This window comes from Ornithorhynchus anatinus, chromosome X3 (assembly GCF_004115215.2).
Source record: "Ornithorhynchus anatinus isolate Pmale09 chromosome X3, mOrnAna1.pri.v4, whole genome shotgun sequence".
In the NCBI taxonomy this organism is placed as follows: Eukaryota; Metazoa; Chordata; class Mammalia; order Monotremata; family Ornithorhynchidae; genus Ornithorhynchus; species Ornithorhynchus anatinus.
Window position 1 is genome coordinate 4,330,027 of NC_041751.1, and position 21,958 is coordinate 4,351,984.

The 21,958-nt window shown below is 47.4% G+C and overlaps 3 long non-coding RNA genes and 1 other non-coding gene across 4 annotated transcripts in view; 2 read left to right on the forward strand and 2 right to left on the reverse strand.

Moving 5' to 3' along the window:
• Positions 1-237: 237 nt before the first annotated feature.
• MIR187 (microRNA mir-187) lies at positions 238-316 on the reverse strand. Its single transcript, NR_034907.1, has one exon. It is a non-coding gene; the product is annotated as a microRNA mir-187 (primary transcript).
• A 2,083-nt stretch (positions 317-2,399) lies between these two features.
• LOC114807633 overlaps positions 2,400-21,958 on the reverse strand; it is a 38,759-nt gene continuing 19,200 nt past the window's right edge. The window contains exon 2 of the long non-coding RNA XR_003755685.1: positions 2,400-2,576. This is a non-coding gene — a long non-coding RNA (uncharacterized LOC114807633). The remainder of the gene's footprint in view (positions 2,577-21,958) is intronic.
• On the forward strand, positions 2,547-11,831 carry LOC120638123. The gene is made up of 3 exons (XR_005659608.1): positions 2,547-2,602; positions 6,327-6,621; positions 11,545-11,831. It is a non-coding gene; the product is annotated as an uncharacterized LOC120638123 (long non-coding RNA).
• LOC114807634 lies at positions 14,173-14,852 on the forward strand. The gene is made up of 2 exons (XR_003755687.1): positions 14,173-14,209; positions 14,727-14,852. It is a non-coding gene; the product is annotated as an uncharacterized LOC114807634 (long non-coding RNA).

Consider the following 21,958-nt stretch of genomic DNA (forward strand, 5'->3'; position numbering starts at 1 on the left):
AACGCCCAAGCGTAGCTGAGGGAGAAGAGGGAGAGTTGCCGGAGGAATTTTTATTACCTTTCGAAACCGCTCTGTTTGCCTCCAGAGCCGTGGTGGGTTCGGGCTCCCTTTTTCTCCGGGCCCGGGAAGAGGCGGCCAAAGCCCCGGTCGGAGGGATCCGGCGCGGTCGGGTCGAGGAGGGTCGGGTTGACGGATTCCTCCGGTCTTCTCGGTCAGGGGCTCTCTGTGCCGAATAGATGTGCTCCTCTGGCTGCAACACAAGACACGAGGGTTCTGAAAAGCTCCTGTGTCCTCTGTTGTAGCCGGAGGTCTCACAAGATGATGGACAACACACCTTTCTTCCCACCGTCCCTCGCCCCCGTCGGCGCCCGGCCACCTCCAGCTCCCCATAACAATAACGATGGTATCTGTTAAGCGCTTCCTAGGTGCCAGGCACTGTACTGAGCGTTGGGGTGGATACAGTCCCCCATTTTACAGATCTCCATTGTACAGATGAGGTAACTGAGGGACAGTGAAGTGCCCAAGGTCACAGAGCAGAGAAGTGGCGGAGTCGGGATTAGAACCCATGATTTTCTGACTCCCAGGACCGGGCTCTATCCGCTACATCACGCTCTTCCCGGGTTTGTTTCAGTTTTTGTTCTCTGGTACTTGTTAAGTGCTTGCTACGTATCAAACACCGTTCTGTGCTCTGGGGTAGATAGAAATCAATTAGGTTGGACACGGTCCCTGTCCCGCGTGGGGCTCACAGTCTTAGTAGGAGGGAGAACAGGAAAACTGAGGCCCAGAGAAGTCCAGTGCCCTGGCCGAGATCACACGGCAAGCAATCGGCAGAGCCGGTATGAGGACCCGGGTCCTCTGACCCCCCCAGGCCTCGGCTCTTCTCACTAGGTCGCACCGCTTCTGAAGCGGGTTTCGGGGCTCCCGTTCTGGGATTCAAAGTCACCGCTCATTCCACGAAGGGCAGCGTGAAAGACCAGGCGGCGGGTGTCGGGACCGATCCCAGCTCTCGGGGCCGATTACGCAGATAAAGGTGCGGCCTTCTGGTCCCCGTCGGCGACGGGAAGACACGCCAAGCCGTCGTCAACCTCCCGGAGTTGAGGATTATTTGCCCTTTCGGGTTTTCTGCGTATCCTCGGTGCGCCCGGGGGTAGGCCGGCCCTGATGAAACTGCTCAGAGATGCGTCTTCATCCCGCTCGTGCGCTGTATTTCCTTGGGCGCGTTCCTATTCTTGCGGGCATTAAATTCATCCTCGGGTGAAGGGCTTTGATAGGTATTTCAAGAAAAGGCTTGTCTAAATGCCAGACTGGGACAGTGTATTAGAGTGAGGTTTATAATAAATATCCACCCCTTGGGAGTGAAGATCAGATTATTGCTTTACCTTTCCAGCTACCTGGGTGAATTTACAGCTCATTTTGAGGCGGGGGGGATTAAAAATCCCCACGGGACGGTTTTAGGGGCATTCATCTTAGTAATGAGCTTCTGCCGTCCTTGGAAAACAATCTCAGGAGGTGAGAATCTGGAATGGGTTTGAGCTGCCTTGTTGGAAAAGGTGCCCTACTGAAATCTCCAGTCCACCATTAAGATCAATCAGCCTTGTCCAATCCGCTACTCTCTGTTACTTTAAAGTCAGAGCAAAAATCCTTCATGTCCTGGCTCCTTGAAACAACAAGCCCTCAACTCAGCTGGTCAGAGGGGTTTTAGAGTTTTACCTTAGGATTACGGTCGTAATAATAATAATTATGGTATTTGTTAAGCGCTTACTATGTGCCAAGCACCGTTCTGAGCGCTGATGGGGGGGGATACAGCTGATCAGACTGTCCCACGTGGGGCTCACAGTCTTCATCCCCATTTTACAGATGAGGAAACTGAGGGATAGAGAAGTTAAGCGGCTTGCCCAAAGTAATGCAGCAGATAGGTGGAGGAGCCGGGATTAGAACCGACGTCCTCTGACTCCCGAGCCCGGGCTCTTTCCACTAAGCCACGCCGCTTCTTAGGAAAGTGGATTTGGAGAATAAGGTACCAAGTTTCAGGTCTCATCAACAGGTAGCCATTTCTAATAATAACAGTAGTATCTATTCGGCGCGTACTATGTAGAAAGCTCTGTAGTAAGTGTCTGGACTTCTGGCCTTTGGGACAGTTGTAATATAAGGAACTAGAAGACATCAGTTTCCCCGGAATCACTTCGGGGAAGCTTCGGTTTCTAAATCGCCCCCTGGACATCAACAGAGTCTGTGCGTTTGGGCAGAGGGATGGCTTTCTTAATGAGGAAAAAATTCAGTTGCCTAGAATGAAGAGCTTCATTTCAGCTCACAGCTGTCGGGATATTTCGGTGTAAGGTTAGAAGGCTGTCATCTTAAAGCCTTTTAGACGTGAGTGAAAAAGACGGAGAACTATTCCATTTAGAAATCATTCTGTTTAACGATCGACTGTTTTCTTATTTCTCTTCTGATCCAATACTCGAGTCATTCCAGAAAATGAGATTTTGGGGCCTTCTTCTGTTTCTGCTCTTAATCATGAAGTCACAATCTTCTCTCTGTGACACCACAGTGATGACTTCCAAGGGAAAATGATGGTCCTAAAAATGGAGGATTACAGGTTAGGGTAAGTCAAAAGTTTTGATTAAAAAGCAAATACCTTTATTACCATACTCCCATACCACCCATACTCCTGCCCGGTGCTTAGGTGGACCAGAATTCAATCAGTCAATCCATCGAATTTATTAAGCATTTCTTTTGTGAAGAGCACTGTATTAAGTGCTTGGGAAAAGTACATTATATGAGATGTGCTAGACACGTTCCCTCAGAACAGCACTGAGTACCCTGGGAGTGCTCAAGGAAAGAATCATTCATTCTACTTACAGAGAATGTGAGTTTTTTGTTATTTTTTTTAAATGGTATGCATTTTTTTTTTTAGTGGTATTAGTTACGTGCTTACTATGTGCCAGGCACTGTACTAAGCGCTGGGTTAGACACAAATTAATCAGGTTGGACACAGTCCCTGTCCTACGTGGGGCTCCCAGTCTTAATCCTCATTGTACAGATGATGTAACTAAGACAAAGAGAAGTGAAGCGGCTTGCCCAAGGTCACATAGCAGAGAAGTGGCGGAGCTGGGATTAGCACCCAGGTCCTTCTGACTCCCGGGCCCAAACTCTGTCCACTAGGCAATGCCTTTTCCCGTTGAAATTTGTGTGGATATGGCTGCAGAGCCCAATAAACATGGTTCTTGTCTGTCCGTCTCCCCCGATCAGACCGTAAGCCCGTCAAACGGCAGGGACCGTCTCTATCTGTTGCCGACTTGTTCATCCCAAGCGCTTAGTACAGTGCTCTGCACATAGTAAGCGCTCAATAAATACTATTGAATGAATGAATGGTGTGCCTTCACATATCATCGATCTTCTTCCGTGATGCTGAGGCCTCGCTGTGTCCGCGTGCTTTGCGCTGGGGTGAATTCAGCCTCTTCCTATCGTGAAGCACTCTAGTCCTGCCTACTGTACTCCAATCGACCGCTGGTACTGGTCGAGTGCTAACCGTGTGCAGAGCAGTGGATTGAGTAGACACATTCCCTGCCCTCCAGGAGGCTAATTTATTTTTCACCGCGATGCCCATGGGTAACTTGGGGTGGGATTCGCTGGACTTTCTAAATCTTTCTTCCGCCTTACACCGGAAAGGTCTTCCCAGAGACCATTCTCCACTCCTCTACCGCTTCGATCCATCCGTTCTCATCTCTCTAACGGCTTCGTTCGGCCCATTCTCCTCTCTCTGCTTCGATCCCCCGTTCTCCTCCTCACGAGCTAATCGTATTGGACGCAGTCCATGTCCCATGGGGGGCTCACAAGTCTGTCTCCGTTTTGTACACGAGGTAACTGAGGCACAGAAAAGTGAAGTGAGTTGTTCTAGGTCACATTGCAGACAAGTGGTGGAACGAGGATCAGAATATAAGTCCGTCTAACTCCCAAGCTTGCTCTGTATCCACTCGGCCGTGCTCGGTTCTAATCCTGACTCCGCCACTTGCCTGTTGTGTGACCTTGGGAAAGTCACTTAACTTCCCCGGGCCTCAGTTTCCTCCTCTGTAAAACAGGGGTTCAATACCGGTTCTCCCTCCTAATCGGACCGTGAGACTCCATTTAGGAGATCGACTGTGTCCAACCTGATTAATTTGTATCTACCCCAGTGCATAGGACGGTGCTTCACAAATATCACCCTTATTATTGAGGAAAAGCCGTACACGTTAACTGCCCGATTAACATTCTCACTTGATTTCCACCCTGTGAGCCTTTTCTGATTCTTGCCTTACTTCTTTGCTTCCCATCAGCCCCACAAGGGCACATGAACTGTGCCACAGTCCTCTAGAAGGTGAGTTTCTGCTATCTGATGACCACAGTGATTCCTCATGTCATCCAGTGAGACACCAAGGGAAGAATAGCCAGTCCAAATGTGCTCCTGGATCTGTTAGATTGAAAATCCGTATCTGATGAGGCTAAAGAGAGACTTCTAGTCCTGCCTTAAATAGAGATTTTTAAATTAATACGAGTGGTTTGGAAGCAGAACAAGTCGGGGATTTGGGGACTGAGGTAGGCAGTCCTGTGAAAGGGCTATTAATCCCCATCCTTATCTTTTTTATTTCATAAACTACGAGTTTTTTCACTTAATTCAAACCGTAAATGTAGAATTTGTAATCCATCTCGGCCGAGTTCGCCCTGCTCTGCCTGCCTCTATCTGACTTTGGTTACAACACAAATCCCATAAATAATTTTGAAAGATTTTACATTATAGACTGGAAAAAAACCAACCAGTTCTGGATAATGACACATCATACATCACGCCATTTACAAAAAGAATATTAAGCTTGTTTAGAACGATCCATTAAACACCTGACAATAAAAAGTTCATTTTTTTTTTTTTTTAAAAAGGCAGATGTCACAGTAAAGGATTTGACACCAAAATGAAGTCCTTAGATTCTGGCAGGTTCTGCTCGTGTGTCGATAAAAACTTATGTAACTTGTCAAATTTCGGGAGTGGGTTTTTATCCCACCGTCACATTTTCTCAACAGCACTCCAGCATTTCACACCGACCGACATTCACATCGTCGTCGTCACATCGTTCTGCCAAAGGGAGCGGTTTACAAATTAAAATCCTTATTCCCCTGAAGTTTTCCTCCATCCTATACCGTTCATCGGAGGTTTCAGTGTGGCTCGTCCGTCCACTACCATCAGAGAACCTCATGGAAATCTCTTTCTCAACCGTCTCTCACATCCCTTCTCTGTCAAACCCGATGCGGCCATCTCGGGAATGGGATTCTGTGTCCGTTAAATTAGAAGATAATGTCATCTCATTTCCATTGATTAGCACGAGCTACGGGGCCAAATTGATGTTTGATCACTCCAGACGTTTCTGGAGTAGCCCTCGATCCGCTGTGCAGCAAGGAAGGCGGTGGAAAGGAAATGAATTCCGAAATATCTCGGTTCAATCCCCGACTCTGCCCCTGAATCGCTCTGGGCCCCGCGGCGAGTCTCGTAATATCCCTGTTTGCTCATGTGTAAAATGGGGGAAAGGACGCTGACATACCGCTCCATGCTTGGGAGATGAATCGCTAATAAAAATGATCCAAAAGTGCTTTCAAGTAGAAAGTGAGGGGTAGGGTTCTAATTCGATTGGTTTGAATTTTTTTTTTTTTTACTAGCCTCGCTCCCACCACCCGCTTCCCTTTCAATACCAATTTCTTGGGCTCTGATGTTAGTACTAAGAAGGTGGTCTTATCTTTTTCCAAGGCCAGTTCCATATTCTTTTCGCTAACTCGTGCCATTAAGAACGCTCAGAGGGTGGGACGAAACAGAGAGGGAACAAGGGATTTGAGACGGGAAAATGGACCAGGCTGACAGATCCGTAGATCCATTAGGCCGTAACCTCCTCCAGGGTGGGAACTTTATGTTCCAAAGACCTAGAATCCCTTCCCCCTTCGCATCTCCTTCAAGAGGCCTTTAGTGACTAAACCCTTCTTTCCTCCTCTCTCTCCCTTCTGCATCACCTCGACTTGCTCCTTCATTCATCCCTCCATCCCGGCCCCGCATCCCTTACGTCCATATCTGTCATTTCTATATTTATATTAATGACTGTCCTCTTCTAGACTGTAACTTCATTGTGGGGAGGGAACGTGTCTGTTAAATGTTCCCAAGCGCTTAGTACGGGGCTCTGCACACAGTAAGCGCTCAATAATTACGATCGAATGAGTGAATGAATGAATACAGACAGGAGGCAGTAAATGAACACTGAGGATGAGGATGATTTTTTTGGTAGAACTTAGAGTGTTTTCCTCTCTTACCCCAGGAAGGTTGGGCTTATACGGCTAAGATACCAGTAAAAGATTGATGCGCGGACTTCTAGTTTTGGGAAGATGGGACGAAAAGAAATAATGGATAGAGGAATCGAACACCGTCTTCCGGGGATGCAAGACGAGCTTCTCTCCGAGCACGTCGGCGGAGTTATTTGGGTAGAGAGACATCGCGGGGCACAGTGGCAAGGAAGGAGTTGGTGCCTCTGACATCTGCGAGTGGAGTTATGTTTGCCGAACGATATTTCGGAGGAGAGGTTGGCTCCACGGAGATTCGAGAACAGTCGAAAGGTCAGACGCTCTGTTTACGGCTCCACGGCAGATCCGTGCTCCTGACTTGTGTGCAGCCCTTGAAGGTCACGAGTGAATTCCATGATGAGATTCCATCCCCTCTTAAAATGGGACGAGCCAGAAGCGAGCCATCCGTTGTATTGGAAGAGTCGAGGAGGCAAGGGGGTGGGAATTAGCCAGAGCATTGGAGGGGCACTTCTGGAAACACTGAAAAGCCTATCTCAAACTAACCAGTCGATCACCCTTAATTTACTAAGGAGGAGTATAGACTGGAGGAAAGAGTAAGAGCCTGGGAGTCAGAGGATCTGGGTTCTAATCTGAGCTCTGTGACCTTAGGCAAGTCACAACTTCTCTGTGCCTCAGTTCCCTCATCTGCACAATGGAGATTCAACAGATGTTCTCCCTCTTACTTAGACTATGAGCCCCCTGTGGGACCTGATTATTGTATCTACCCTAGTGATTAGTAGTACGTGCTTGACACATAGTAAACCCTTAACAAATACCACAATTACTCAATTATTTTTATTACTATTATGGGAACCAACAGTGTATATGAAGCACTGTATTAAGTGCTTGGGAAAGTACAATAGAATTAGTATACACGGTCCCTACTAACAAAAAGCTCAGAGTCTAGCAGGAGAGGCTCCCTAAATACCTAATCCCCCCCCACCTTAAAAATATTAAAAAGAAATAGATCTAAATACCTGAACAAAAGTTCTTTACAAGCTTTGAGCTTCTGTTTTATGGTATCGGTTAAACACTTACCGTGTGCCAGGCACTGTACTAAGCACTGGGGTAGATGCAAGCTATCAGGCTGGACGAGAAGCAGCGCGGCTCAGTGGAAAGAGCCCGGGCCTGGGAGTCAGAGGGCATGGGTTCATATCCCAGCTCTGCCACTCGTCAGCTGTGTGACCGTGGGCAAGTCACTTCACTTCTCTGGGCCTCAGTGACCTCATCTGTAAAATGGGGATGAAGATTGTGAGCCTCACGTGGGACAACCTGATTACGCTGTACTGTATCTACCCCAGCGCTTAGAACAATGCTCCGCACATAGTAAGTGCTTAACAAATACCAACATCATTATTATCATTATTATTATTGGACACAGTCCGTGTCCCATATGATGATGATGATGGTATTTGTTAAGCACTTACTTTGTATCAAGCAGTGTTCTAAGCGCTGGCTTAGAGACATCTTCCCCTGTCCCACGTGAGGTTCACAGTCTTAAACCCCATTTAACAGATGAGATAATTGGGACACAGAGAAGTGAAGTGACCGGGCCCAAAGTTACACAGCAGAGAGGTGAGGGAACCGAGATTAGAACGGTCTGGTCTGGTCCTAGAAAATGGAGCCCGAGAAAACCTTGATTTTATTCAACAAAACTCACACATTGGGATTTCTAGATGAAATATGTGAGAAGCAGCGTGGCCTAGGGGATAGAGCATGGGTCTGGGAGTCAGAGGACCTGGGTTCTAATCCCCACTCCGCCAATGTCTGTTGTGTAACCTTGGGCGAATCACCTAACTTCTCTCTGATTAGCTCCCCGGTAAAATGGGGATTAAAGCTGTGAGCCCCATGAGGGATCATTCGATTATATTCATTGAGCGCTTATTGTGTGCAGAGCACTGTACTAAGCGCTTGGCAGAGTACGCTACCACAGTTAGTAGACACGTTCCCTGCCCACAGTGAGCTTACCGTCTAGTGGGAGCTTGCAGACTAGAGGGATGTGGATCGTGTCCATCCTGATCATCGTGTAGCTACCCCAGCGGGTGGTACGTGCCTGGCACATCGTAATAATAATAATGTTGGTATTCATTAAGCGCTTACTATGTGCCAAGTACTGTTCTAAGCGCTGTGGTAGATATAAGGCAACTAGGATGTCCCACATGGGGCTCTCAGTCTTCATCCCCATTTTACAGATGAGGTAACTGAGGCATAGAGATGTTAAGTGACTTACCCAAAGTCACACAACTGACAAGAGGAGCGGGGATTAGAACCCACGACCTCTGACGCCCAAGCTCATGCTCTTTCCACTCAGCCACTCTAGGTGTTTTGACAAATACCGTGAAAAGATACTCGACAGATCGTTACTGAATATCTGCAGTCGTGGAGAAAAGACTACAGAATGAATTTATAGCTGAAAATAAGTTGAACAATCCACAAAGAAATGTTGTGATCTATAAAGTATTAGCCTAATCCTTTTCCCAGAACAGCCCTGCCTAAGAGAAAAAAATGAATCTCCACCATTCTTTCAAAATCATCGTTCCTATTCGAAAGCCTTTATAAATATCTGTGGAAACACACTCCCCAACGAACCTCTTGTCCTATTACAAGTCGAGAGGCATCGAGATCCATAATAATAGCACTTATAAGAGGAAGATCGATACAGCATGTGGGATTTCAAAGGCAGAAAATGATTCTATTAAATTTCCACTGCGGGCGCCGCTCGGGGAGAAAACGGCCCCCTTCTCCCTGGCCCCCCACGTTGCCTGCCAGGGTTACAGCTGGTCTACGAGGGGCTGGGGAAGGGGTAGGGATGGGCGTGGAAGTGGGAGGGGGAGGGGATGAGGTAACAGAAGAGAAGTTAATGACATGCCCAAGGTCTCCAGACCGTAAGCTCGTAGGGGGCAGGGAATGTATCTGTTCATTGTTAAATTGTAGTCTCCCAAGCGCTTCGTATAGCGCTTTACGGATACAAAAAAATACGACAATGAATGAATGAGAGGTCACCCAGCAGACGAGTGGAGGAGTCAGAATTAGAACCCAGGTCCTCCCGACTCCCAGGAGCTGGCTCTCTCCATTAGACCACACTGCTTCTTTGCATATAATAATAATAATGTTGGTACTTGTTAAGCGCTTACTATGTGCAGAGCACTGTTCTAAGCGCTGGAGGAGATACAGGGTAACCAGGTTGTCCCACGTGAGGCTCACAGTCTTCATCCCCATTTTACAGATGAGGGAACTGAGGCCCAGAGAAGTGAAGTCACTTGCCCACAGTCACACAGCTAAGTGGCAGAGCTGGGATTCGCTGCTTCTCAGGCTTCTCAGGCATATGGAGAACAATGGACTATAGATTAAAATGAGAGGGAGAGGATCAATTTAATCTTATCTATCTTGTCTCCTAGAATTCCTAGAACGCTGATTGTATTGTACCGATTTTTCTGGCAATTGTTACATCGGCCCGTTTCATGACTTTTTCCAGCCTCTTTGTAGCGAGTCTTCCTAACATTAATCTTGGGCGTATTTCTTGACTACTAGTTCCTTTATTATTGATCATCGATCCCGGGAGAGAAAAAACTCCAAATTTCAATCTTGTCTCCATCCACTACAAGTGTGTTCAAGCTTCCAGTTGTCAAGCTCTTTGCTTGGCCCACAGTAACTACTTAGTAAATACCACAATAATAAAAAATGATAATAACCAACCTCTCCTTGGTTGAAACCAAGTCTTTTACTGCTCTGTACAGTGTCTAGCTAGTGCGCAGAAAGTGCTCAATGAATATTTTCTTCTGAATAGGATTTCCGTGTGGCCTAATGGAAAGAACGTGGGACTGGGAGCCAGAGGACCTGGGTTCCGATCCCGCCCCTGCCATTTACCTGGGGAGTGGCCTTGGGTAGATCATTTAACTCCTCTCTGCCTCAGTTCCCTCATCAGAAAATGGAAAACAGGGATTGAATCTCCCTCGTACTTGGACTGCGAACCCTGTGTGGGACCTGATTGTCTTGTATCTACCCAGCACTTAGTACACTGATCGGCATAGAGCAAGGTGATAATAATAATAATAATAATAATAAAGTTGGTATCTGTTAAGCGCTTACTATGTGCAGAGCACTGTTCTAAGCGCTGGGGGAGATACAGGGGAATCAGGTTGTCCCACGTGAGGCTCACAGTCTTTCTTCATCCCCATTTGACGGATGAGGTCACTGAGGCCCAGAGAAGTGAAGTGACCTGGCCACAGTCACACAGCTGACAAGTGGCAGAGTCGGGTTTCGAACCCATGGCCTCTGGCTCCCAAGCCCGGGCTCTTTCCCCTGAGCCACAAATACCACAGTTATTATAATAGCCCAAAGGAATCTTGAAAATAATAAAATCCCCGGTCAGGCTTCTTGGCAGGCAACTGAGGTACGGAAAATAGCGTTTCACCAGAGAGATGTTATTCCCTCTGGTGTTGGTTTTAAGACCGCCCACGGTTTGGCGAGACGGAACATAGCACCAAGCTTTGCCCGGGTTTGAGAAAAATACAGAATACTTTTTAATTTAATTTTTTACTACCAATGTTTTCAAACAGCACCCTCCTGTAGAAGAAAGCCACTTTTTCTGAGGTGCCACGCATTTCTTATTTAATAATACAGCCTTGAGAATTGAATTTGTTTTCCATTCCCTGCCTTTTGGAATATGAGTTTATATTGCTTTCCAGTCACGAGGTAGAGTAACACCGGCAGCCACGACTGCGCTGTGAACTCAGCAACACCTCACGCAAAGCCCTGGACGCTATTTGTTTATTACATTTATTAAATTTTATCTACTGTCAAGGCTTCTGGGCCCATGTCACCAAACCAGCACATTTAAAATGAAAAGAATAAAAAAAAAAAAAGACAGATTCATAGTCTCTCCCAACCTAGCGTGCTATTCAAGGAAAGACGCCCGGTATATCTGAAGGTCACTCAGCTAATTTTGCCTGGACAAATTGGGGCGTGGGGGGGGGGCAATCCCCAAATTATAAGATCTCCAAGGAGATTGCCCTACCTCCAATCTTCTAAAATCCAAATTGAGAAGTCTGTGGCGGTCTGCTCTGCACAGAAGAAACGAAACCCCACAGCACGTCGATAAAAACTTCCTAGATTTAGGTTTGGTTGAAGGGTGCTAAAAGTAGCTGAATCTTTAACAAACCAAACTTCAAAACCTGTCCTGTTTTTGCAATTCAGCATGATAAGGACTGAAGAAGACTAAATTGGGATCAAAATCCTGGGATATTTTAGCCTCCTGAAGAGCTCGCGAGCCTGTTTGATTGACAGCTGCCACCTGAGAGTCCTGAAAGAGCTCCCCTTAACCCTCGGTTGCCACATCATGAAGATTCAACCTCCGCACTGATATTTTTCTGTAGAAGAGTGGTCTTCAAAACGGACGCTTGCCTCACGCTGACATAGCCGTGAAGGGGACGTTGAGAGTGTCTTATAATTTACCCATTAAAACAAATCCAACAGCGCTTGATACAGTCCTCTGAACAACACAGACACTTGTTGAGTGTTATCGGTGATGATGGGGTGAAAATGTTGCTCGTTTGACCTATTCGACTTTGCTCAGAGAAGATTTTTGATCATCAGCTTTAAGGCACTCCATCAGCTCGCCCCCTCCTACCTCGCCTCGCTACTCTCCTACCGTAACCCAGCCCGCATATTTCGCTCCTCTAATGCCAGCCTTCTCACCGTACCTCCATCTCTTCTACTCACCGACCCCTCGCCCACATCCCGCCTCTGGCCTGGAACGCGCCCTCCCTCCTCCTATCCCACAGTTACTCTCCTCGCTGCAAAGACTTACTGAAGGCCCATGTCCTCCGAGAGGCTTTCATTTCCTCTTTTCCCACTCCCTTCTGTGTCACCCCGACTTGCTCCCTTTATTCACCGCACGTCCAGCACCTCGGCACTTACGTGATTATCCGTAATTAATTTCTATCAATGCCCGTCTCCCCCTCTAGACTTCAGACTCTCTGTGGGCAGGGAATGCATATGTTATATTGTGGTTTTTACTCTCCCAAGCACTTAGTACAGTGTCCTGCAGACAGCACTCAATGAGAGCTCACCTCCTCCAGGAGGCCTTCCCAGACTGAGCTTCCCCTTTTCCCTCTGCTCCCTCTGCTGCCTCGCTGCCCCCCCTTCCCCTCCCCTCAGCTAAGCCCCCTTTCCCCTCCTTTCCCTCTGCTCCTCCCCCTCTCCCTTCCCCTCCCCTCAGCACTGTGCTCCTCTGCTCATTTGTATAGATTTTTATTACCCTATTTATTTGGTTAATGAGGTGTACATCCCCTTGATTCTATTTACTGCTACTGTTTTTGCCTGTCTGTCTCCCCCGATTGGACTGTAAGCCCATCAGTGGGCAGGGATTGTCTCTCTCTGTTGCCAAATTGCCCATTCCAAGCGCTTGGTGCAGTGCTCTGCACATAGTAAGCGCTCAATAAATACTACTGAATGAATAAATATCGTTGCTTCATCAGCTCTCTCCCTCTTAACCTTTCCATTCTCTTCTCCTACACTCCAGATCTCACTTTCCATTTCTCCCAGCCCATCTTCCTTTTATCAACTCATCCATCTCTGACCTTGGCTCTTTCCCTTCCGCCACCCCAGAATAATTCCTCTCCCTTCAGATCTACCAGAACGGAGCTCTCCCTGCCTCCAAAACGCACATAAATTTCGCCCCCCTCGGCTGGCTATTTTTCTTCTCTCCGATCACACCCTCCCTATCATCTCAACACTTTTGCCCTTTCATTGCACTTTTACAGTTTACAATATACAAACTCTATTCGAGAACTTCCTGTTTGTAATTTCAATCAATTAATCGATCTACCGTATTTATTGAGCACGTACTGTGTGTCGAGCACTATGCTAGGCTCTGGGGAGAGTACAGTATAACAGAGTTGGTAGACGTGTTTCCTGCCAACAAGGAGATTACATTTTCGAGGGGGAGGCAGACCTTAGAATAAAGAAATTACTGATGATTTAATTAAGTGCTGTGGGGATGAAGGTGGAGCGAATAAAGATGGCGAGAACGATGCAGAAGGGAGTAGAAGAAGAGGAAATGAGGGTTTAGTGGGGGAAGGCCTCTTGGAGGAGACCCTCGTGCATAGGGATTAGCTATTCTACCCCTACTGGATTCTCCCAAGCGCTTATTAGAGTGCTTATTACACAGTGGGCTTAATAATTACCAGCTGATTGAGATTAGAATGACCTGTGGAACACAAGGTAATATAACCCAGTCCATTTCTCTTCTCCATTTCAGGGCTGCAAGAGAATGTCTTAGAGTGTTTTACATCTTTGATTGGGCCTCTCTCAGTTATATTCATCTCCGCTTCCGAGTTTGAATCCAGAACACACACTGGTTCCTGTAATTTTGGCCAAAAATATCACCCAATTTTGCTTCACTCTCTCGCTGAAATCTCAGTCATCCATCACCGAAATAGCTCTTTTTTTTTTTTTTACAACTGCAACCTCAGTGGAACAATTCAACTATTCAAAAGATTTTGCTCGTGTAGCGTTCCCCGGCTCAGTTAATAACAATTTGGCTTACATTCCTGATTAAGTACCTGAGTAGAAGAGGTATGTACTTCTGTTGATTCACGTAGTTAATCATAATTATTTGTCATAAGAGCCTTAGAGATGAGCATTAAGAGGACCAGGTGCATCTTCAAAAATTCGTACACTGGAGACGGGAATGCAAACTATCTTTACTGAATCAGGAAAATATGTACACTAATTTTAAATGTGGGCCATTCATTTTTATTTCATTTTGTATTTAGAAGCAGCATGGCCTAGTAGAAAGAGAATCAGAAGACCTGAGTTCTAGTCCCCGCTCCGCTGCTTACCTGCTGTGTGACTCTGGGTAAGTGACTTAACTTCTCTGTGCCTCAGTTCCCTCCAAGAGCTCTTCCCTGACTAAGTCCTCATTTACTCTTCTCTCCTTCCTACATCGACTTTGCACTTCGATCTTCACCTTTTATTCACCCTAACCCCTGCCCCAAAGCATTTATATACATAATAGATTTATTTTTGTTGTCCATGTCCCCCTCTGAGACTGTCAGCTTCTTGTGGGAAGGGGAAGAAGCAAGGCCTGTTGGCGAGACCATGGGCTTGGGGACCCGAGGACCTGGGTTCTAATCTCGGTTCTGCCGCTTGTCTGCTGTGTGACTTGGGGCAGGTCACTTAACTTCTCTGTGCCTCAGTTTCCTCTGCAAAATGGGGATTCAATCCTTGTTCTCCTTCCTACTTAGACTGGGAGCCCCAGGTGGGCCCTGATGACCTTGTATCTACCCCTGTGCTTAGTACACTGCTTGGCAGTTAGTAAATGCTCAACAACTTCCACAAGTGTTATTATTATTAAGACCATACTTTGTCCTTAGGATTGTAGAGAATTCCTGGACCACAACCTGGAGGAATCTGCCATTTAAGAGAGGATGACAAGACAGACCAAATGATGTAAACATAAATAAACATTCAAAGCAGGATAAATATCGGGGCAGATCTGATTGGACTGGAGTCTCTCTCCCTTTTCCCCTCTTTCACTAGGTTCCGCTTGCTTTTCCCCTCTCCCACACTTTAGGTTTCACTTAGAGGAAAAAAAGCATAAAATCATAAGTGCCCAAACGCTTTCTCAGGGTTTTGTTTCTCAAGAAAAGATTGTATTTCTGGAATGTGCACATTCAATCAGTATTTATTGAGCACTTACTGTGTGCAGAGCACTGTACTAAGAGCTCGGGAGAGTGTATCACGACACTGTAACAGACACATTCCCTGCCCACAACGAGCTTGCGATCTAGAGGGGGAGTCAGATATTAATAGAAATTATGGATCTATGGAGACGACTCGACGGCATAAGACGAGACTAGAGAGGAGTGCGGTCGGGGTGACGGGAATGGGAAAAGAGGAAATGAGGGCTTAGGGAAGGCCTCTTGGAGAAGACGTGCCTTCAATCGATAGAGAAGCGTTAGGAAGAATGAAGCAGACAGGTCCCTTCACTGCTCCGTGCCTCGGTTTCCTCAACTGAAAAGTGGGAATTCAACACCTGGTGTCCCTCCTACTTATACTGTGAGCCCCGTGCGAGACAGGAACTCTGTCTGGCCAAATCCATTTGTTCCTACCCCTGCCTTTAGAACAGACACCGTCAAAAATAGTAATCACTTCACAAATACCCCAATCATTATTGCTATTGCAAGGTTCATCTAGGAAGTCTTCATGGAACAGGGAGAGTTTTAGAAGAGCTTTCGAAGAGGGAAAGGATATGATCTGGTTTAGAAGTGGCGGAGGGAGGAGGACCGATGAGCAGGAATGGAGCGGGTTAAATGCTGGGGCTGGTTTGCTGAGTGTTTCCCCCCGGGCTTGAGCGGAGGAGGAGAAAATCAGGCCGACTCTATCCTGTCCAAGCATCGTTTGCTCTTCCCAGGTGACTGTGGGACCGCCCCGAATCTTTGTGTAAGCTGACCGTGGGCGGGGAATGTGACTACCAACTCTCTTATATCGTTATATTGTACTCTCCCAAGCGCTCAGTTCCGTGCTTCGCACCCAGTAAACGCTCAATAAATTGATTTATTGTGCCCCATCCGCGCTCCAAGATACAAAAGGCTACTGAGGCAATCTTGACTTTCTCCCTGCCCCGCCCCACTCTCCGGCTTCCGAAGTTTAACAGCTCACAGACGTGTGGCTGTAGGCCGGGAGGAGGACGAAAGGCAGGTGGAAACCCGGGCTGTGGGGGAAGGAGGTGAGCGTGTCCAAATATATATGGAAGCCTGAGGAGAGAGGGGAGAAATCAGTTGGAAAATGTCTGAAGATGCGTGTGAGCAGGGCCTGGCACTCTCTGCTTTATTTGCCATTTCAATTTTCTAGACTGTCAGCTCCTTGTGGGCAGGGAGTGTGTCAGTTTCTTGTTATAGCGTACTCTCCCAAGCGCTTAGTACAGTGCTCTGCACACAGGAAGCACTCAATAAATACGACTGACTGACAGTTATCCGTGCGAATGTTCCCGGCCATGTGTGCGGGTAATTGAGACTTCGCTGAATCGAGTTTACAGATTCATTCACTCAGTCGTATTTATTGAGCGCTTACTGTGTGCAAAGCACTCTAGAAAGAGCTTGGGAGAGCACACTGTATAAGGAGACCTCTCCGTCGTGAAAAGCTCAAGGTGTTTGCAAAGGATGCGTATGTTTTCCACACGACGTCGTCAGACCCCCGAAGAAAAGAAGAATTTGAGAGCAAAGGAATAGCCTTGGAAGAGTTCTAGTTAATATTTTATAAGGCGAGGAAAGGAACAAAATAAAGACTTCTGGGGAGTGGATGCTAAGCTGGAGCAACACATGCTTTCGTAGCACTGATTATTTCATTCTTTCAGCCTGAAAATAACCATCCTCTTTCTTTTCTCCCCATTTCATTAAATTTCTGCAAAGAACAAAGTTGAACAGTTCAAGCTTTGTACAAACTGTATTACTCTGTGCTATCTAAACTAACAATAGCATTCTTCCTGCTCAGACAGAAAGATATTTAGCTACAGAAAATGAAAGAAAATGAATTAAAAAAAAAAATTTGGTCACATCTTAATGCTCTTTAGCGGAACAATCCCAGGGAGTTGAAGATGGAACTTAGAGACTCCCTCGATAATGTCGAACAGCTGAAGAAATTTCAGTAACACCCAGATGTGACAGGATTCTATAATTTTACGTCCTCTACAAATGAAAGGATATGACCAGGAGATTCTGCTCCGCTTGCCTTGAATATCTCATCTGATTTTATTTGTCCTACATTAGTCTAAAGCAGAAAGTTTTTATGAGCTGAAAATCGGTCTCTCTCTCACCTGGCCAGCCCAAGAGACTCTTGTGTTCACACGTCACCAAGGAGAGAATTTTCCCTCTTGATGAGATAAAAGTTGCAGAGTTTCTCCTGTCCGAGAGGAATTTTCTCACCTTCCTGCGGGGGAAGGATATAAAAGGATTTGCTAATCATCCACCAGGTATTTGAAACCAACCTGAACGTCAGCTGCTTTTTTTTAATGGTATTTGTTGAGCGTATTTTCTAAGGCACCGTGAAGCACCCGCTATATACCGGGCACTGTGTCAGGCTTCGGGGAAGATAGAGGCTAATCAGGTTGGACACAGTCCGTGTCCCCCGAGGGACTGGGACGCTCGATCCCCATTTTACAGGTAAGGTAACTGAGGCCCAGCGAAGCGACTTGCCCGAGGTCACCCTGCAGACAAGTGGCCGAGTGGAGATTAGGACCCAGGTCCTCCGACTCCACTAGGCCATTCCGCTTCCCCGTTGGTCCGCCTGGGCCGAAACGCCAAGCCCCTCTGTCGGCGGACATCCTTGCCGAGGTGGAATTTCGCATCGGTTAACACCGGCTGTTACCCCGCAGGTGGTGGCGTGTCTCTGTGATGTAGATCTGTGAGTTACCTTCACTCAGAGTAAACTCCAGCCCAGCACAGCCAGGTGTGCTGCCGCTGAAGATGAGAAGAAACGTCCTTTTTTTCTCTGAAGTTCGAACGCCTGGGAAGGGAAGGCAGTCAAATGAACGAAAAAAGGCATCTCTACATACTCCCAATCAATCGATCGATCATATTTACTGTGCGCGGAGCACTGTACTAACGGCTTGGGAGAGTACAGTGTAACAGAGTTGGTATTCATTCGGTCGTACTTATCGAGCGTTTACTGTGCGCGGAGCACTGTACTAACGGCTTGGGAGAGTACAGGGTATCAGAGTTGGTATTCAGGCGTATTTATCGAGCGTTTACTGTGCGCGGAGCACTGTACTCCCGGCTTGGGAGAGTACAGTGTAACAGAGTTGGTATTCATTCGGTCCTATTTATTGGCTTCCAGGAAGCTAGAACGACATTCCCCCGAAAAGCCTTTCGAACAAATCATTCGATCATCAGGCCCCAAGTAGGCACAGTCAACCTTGCAGTAATCCTACGGTTTGCTCTCTTAGGTTGTCTGATTCCCACCTGAGCATTCTCTCCCGGCACTTAGGTGGCTCAGTGGAAAGAGCCCGGGCTTGGGAGTCCGAGGTCACGGGTTCGAGTTCCGACCCTGCCACTTGTCAGCTGTGTGACGGTGGGCGAGTCACTTCGCTTCTCGGTGCCTCGGTTACTCCATCTGTAAAATGGGGATGAAGACTGTGAGACTCACGTGGGACAATCCGATTCCCCTGTATCTCCCCCAGCGCTTAGAACAGTGCTCTGCACGTAGTAAACGCTTAACAAATGCCAACATTATTATTATTATTACAAACAGTGCTCGGGCTACAGGAATTTATTCTGGGAGGTATTTTACATTTAATTGGATGGGTAATAATAATAATGTTGGTATTTGTTAAGCGCTTACTAGGTGCCGAGCACTGTTCTAAGCGCTGGGGTAGACATAGGGGAATCAGGTTGTCCCACGTGGGGCTCACAGTCTTCATCCCCATTTTACAGATGAGGGAACTGAGGCCCAGAGAAGTTAAGTGACTTACTTCCAAGCCTTCCAACCTGCCTCATCCCTTCATTTGGAGACCGCGAATGCTCTAACTTGGCATTCACGAAGTTCCGAGGCAGCTGATCGCCTTCCTTTTTAGACCGGGACGGTGTCCAGTCTACCGAGATCGTACCTACCCCGGGGCTCAACGCAGGGTTCCATACACGGTGAGGACCTAGCAAATCCTATTATCGTCATCCGTTTAGAAAAGGTCTTACCGGGAAGGTTTTGACGAGGAAGCGGTCTACCGGACACTCGGAGATCAGTGAGGCCGATCTCCCCTTGGAATAGTGCAGACGATTCCCTCCTGAACCGAGGTATCTTTCTATTTCACTTATTACAGAAGAACGGGGAAGAAAAAGAGCATTTGGTTTCTCAAAAAAGTCCCAAATCGCTCCAAATTTCAAGAAGCTTTCGGTCAGCCCGAGAGATCGCCGAGAGCCGTGAAAGGATGGGGTTTTCCCGGCTTATCTCGCTCCTGGATCAATCATCTCTACTCAAATTTTAATGAACGTTTCTAAAATTATATAAACATTTGCTTTGGAACATTGCACACTTGAAGCTGAGGCGATGTAAATTCAGATGTCTAGAAACGTCACCGGATGCAAACCCACAATTAAGAACGCTGACATCCCAAAATCCCGAAGGCTGAATCAAAAAGAAGCAAACCTATCCAAGGGCTACTTTTTAAATAACTCTTCTTCTTCTTATGGCGTTTGTTAAGCGCTTACTATGTGCCAAGCACTGTTCTAAGCGTTCAAAGAACCGGGCTGAGAATGACAATTACATACGGTAATTGTACATATTTCCAATGACATATTTTGTAAATCAGTCGTTTCACTGTCCCTCTAGACTGTAAGCTCGTTACGAGCGGGCAACGTTCTGCTAATTCTGTTATCTCTCCCGAGCGCTTAGTACTGTGCTCTACACGTAGTAAGCGTTCTAGAAATACAGTTGAGTGAATAAGTGAATGAGTGACCTCCCTGCCTTCTGCCTCTCCCCACTCCAGACTGTAATTCACTCTGCTTCTACAGAGAAGCGGCGTGGCTCACTGGAAAGAGCCCGGGTTTAGGAGTCAGAGGTCGCGGGTTCTAATCCCGGCTCCGCCACCCGTCAGCTGGGTGACCCTGGGCAAGTCACTTCACTTCTCGGTGCCTCGGTGACCTCATCTGTCAAATGGGGATGAAGACCGTGAGCCTCACGTGGGACAACCCGATCGCCCTGTATCTCCCCCAGCGCTTAGAAGAGTGCTCGGCACATAGCAGGCGCTTAACTAATGCCAACATTGTTATTATTCTACAAAAACATTGGGCGGTGGCCCACCCATCTCCGCATCAAACCGAAATCTCTACCGTCAGTCCAAACCCTCCTACCTTTCCTCACTCATTCCTTACCACCGCTCTGCTGCTCCAACGCCAACCCTCTAGGCTGTAAATTTGTTGTGAGCGGGGAATGTGACCGTTGACTGTTGTATCCTACTCTCCCCAGGGCTTACTACAGTGCTCTGCAGACGGTAAGCGCTCAGCAAATACGACTGAATGAATGAATGAACCGACCTATTCCTTGTATCTAGATTTCATATATTCATTCAATAGTATTCATTGAGCGCTTACTATGTGCAGAGCACTGTACTAAGCGCTCGGAATGGACAAATCGGTAACAGATAGAGACGGTCCCTGCCCTCTGACGGGCTCACGGTCTAAGCGGGGGAGACGGACGGACGAGAACGATAGCGGTAGCTAGAATCGAGGGGATGAACATCTCCTTGAAACAATAGCAAAGAAACAGAATCTCTCCACCATCCCCTTCTCCGTGTCCACCTTGTATAGCAAACGACTGTTTTAAGCGTCATTATGGGTAGAAATGAACTCAGTCAGACGCCGTCCCTGTTCCACATGGGGCTCCCGGGCTAAGTAGAAGCAGCAGCGCGGCTCAGTGGGTAGGGCCCGGGCCCGGGAGTCAGAAAGACCTGGGTTCTAATCCCGACTCTGCCACGTCTCTGCGGCGTGACCTCGGGCAAGTCGCTTCACTTCTCTAGGCCTCAGTGACCTCACCTGGAAAATGGGGATTAAGACTGCGAGCCCCACGTGGGACGCCCGGGTTACCTTGTATCTACCCCAATGCTTAGTACGGTGCCTGGCCCCTAGGAAGCGCTTAACGGATGCCACGATTATTATTAATCATTATTAAGTAGAAGGAGAACAGACATTGAATTCCCATTTAACGGATGAGGAGATTTAGGCAGAGAGAGGTGAAGTGACTCGGTCGGGGTCACCCAGGAGGCGAGTCGTAGAGCCGGGATGATAATGTTGGTATTCGTTAAGCGCTTACTATGTGCAGAGCACTGTTCTAAGCACTGGGGTAGATACAGGGTCATCAGGTGGTCCCACGTGGGGCTCCCAGTCTTCATCCCCATTTTCCAGATGAGGTCACTGAGGCCCAGAGAAGTGAAGTGACTCGCCCACGGTCACACAGCTGACGAGTAGCAGAGCCGGGATTCGAACCTATGACCTCTGAGGCCCAAGCCCGGGCTCTTTCCGCTGAGCCACGCTGGAACCCAGGCCCTCCGACACCCGGACCCGTGCTCTTTCCATTAGACCACACTCGGGTGAATCTTCAGAGAAGAAAACTACCGAGAATGAGATGATTATGTCGGAGTTGCACCCTGCAAAAACACGAATTACGGGGATAGTGAAACCCTGACGTTCGAACCGTCGGATCTGTAGCTGGGATCTGTGAGAAATACGCCCTTGGAAGGAACCACTGAAACGACAGAATTCACCTCCATCGACAAGCAGTTACCACCTGTGAAAGAATTAAAAACAAAAAACTGAACAGATGTAGGAAACGGCTAATGAAGGATTGCCAAACCACTCAGAGAATATGAAGTGGCAAGCTTTGTTACCAGGCCAGCAGACCAACATCTGACTCGCGTCGGGAATGGAAGTGAAAAGAATTTGAGGATTCGGGAAGGCTTGCAGCAGCCTCCAGATGCCCCTGGAATCGAATGGATCTGGGAAAATCTTTCCGACGAAGCTCTGGGTGAATTTTTGACCTACGCACTGCATATTTCCTATGTTTTATCCTCATTTGTCTCTGGAAGAGAATTAACAGTTGCGTAGAAAATTTTCTTATC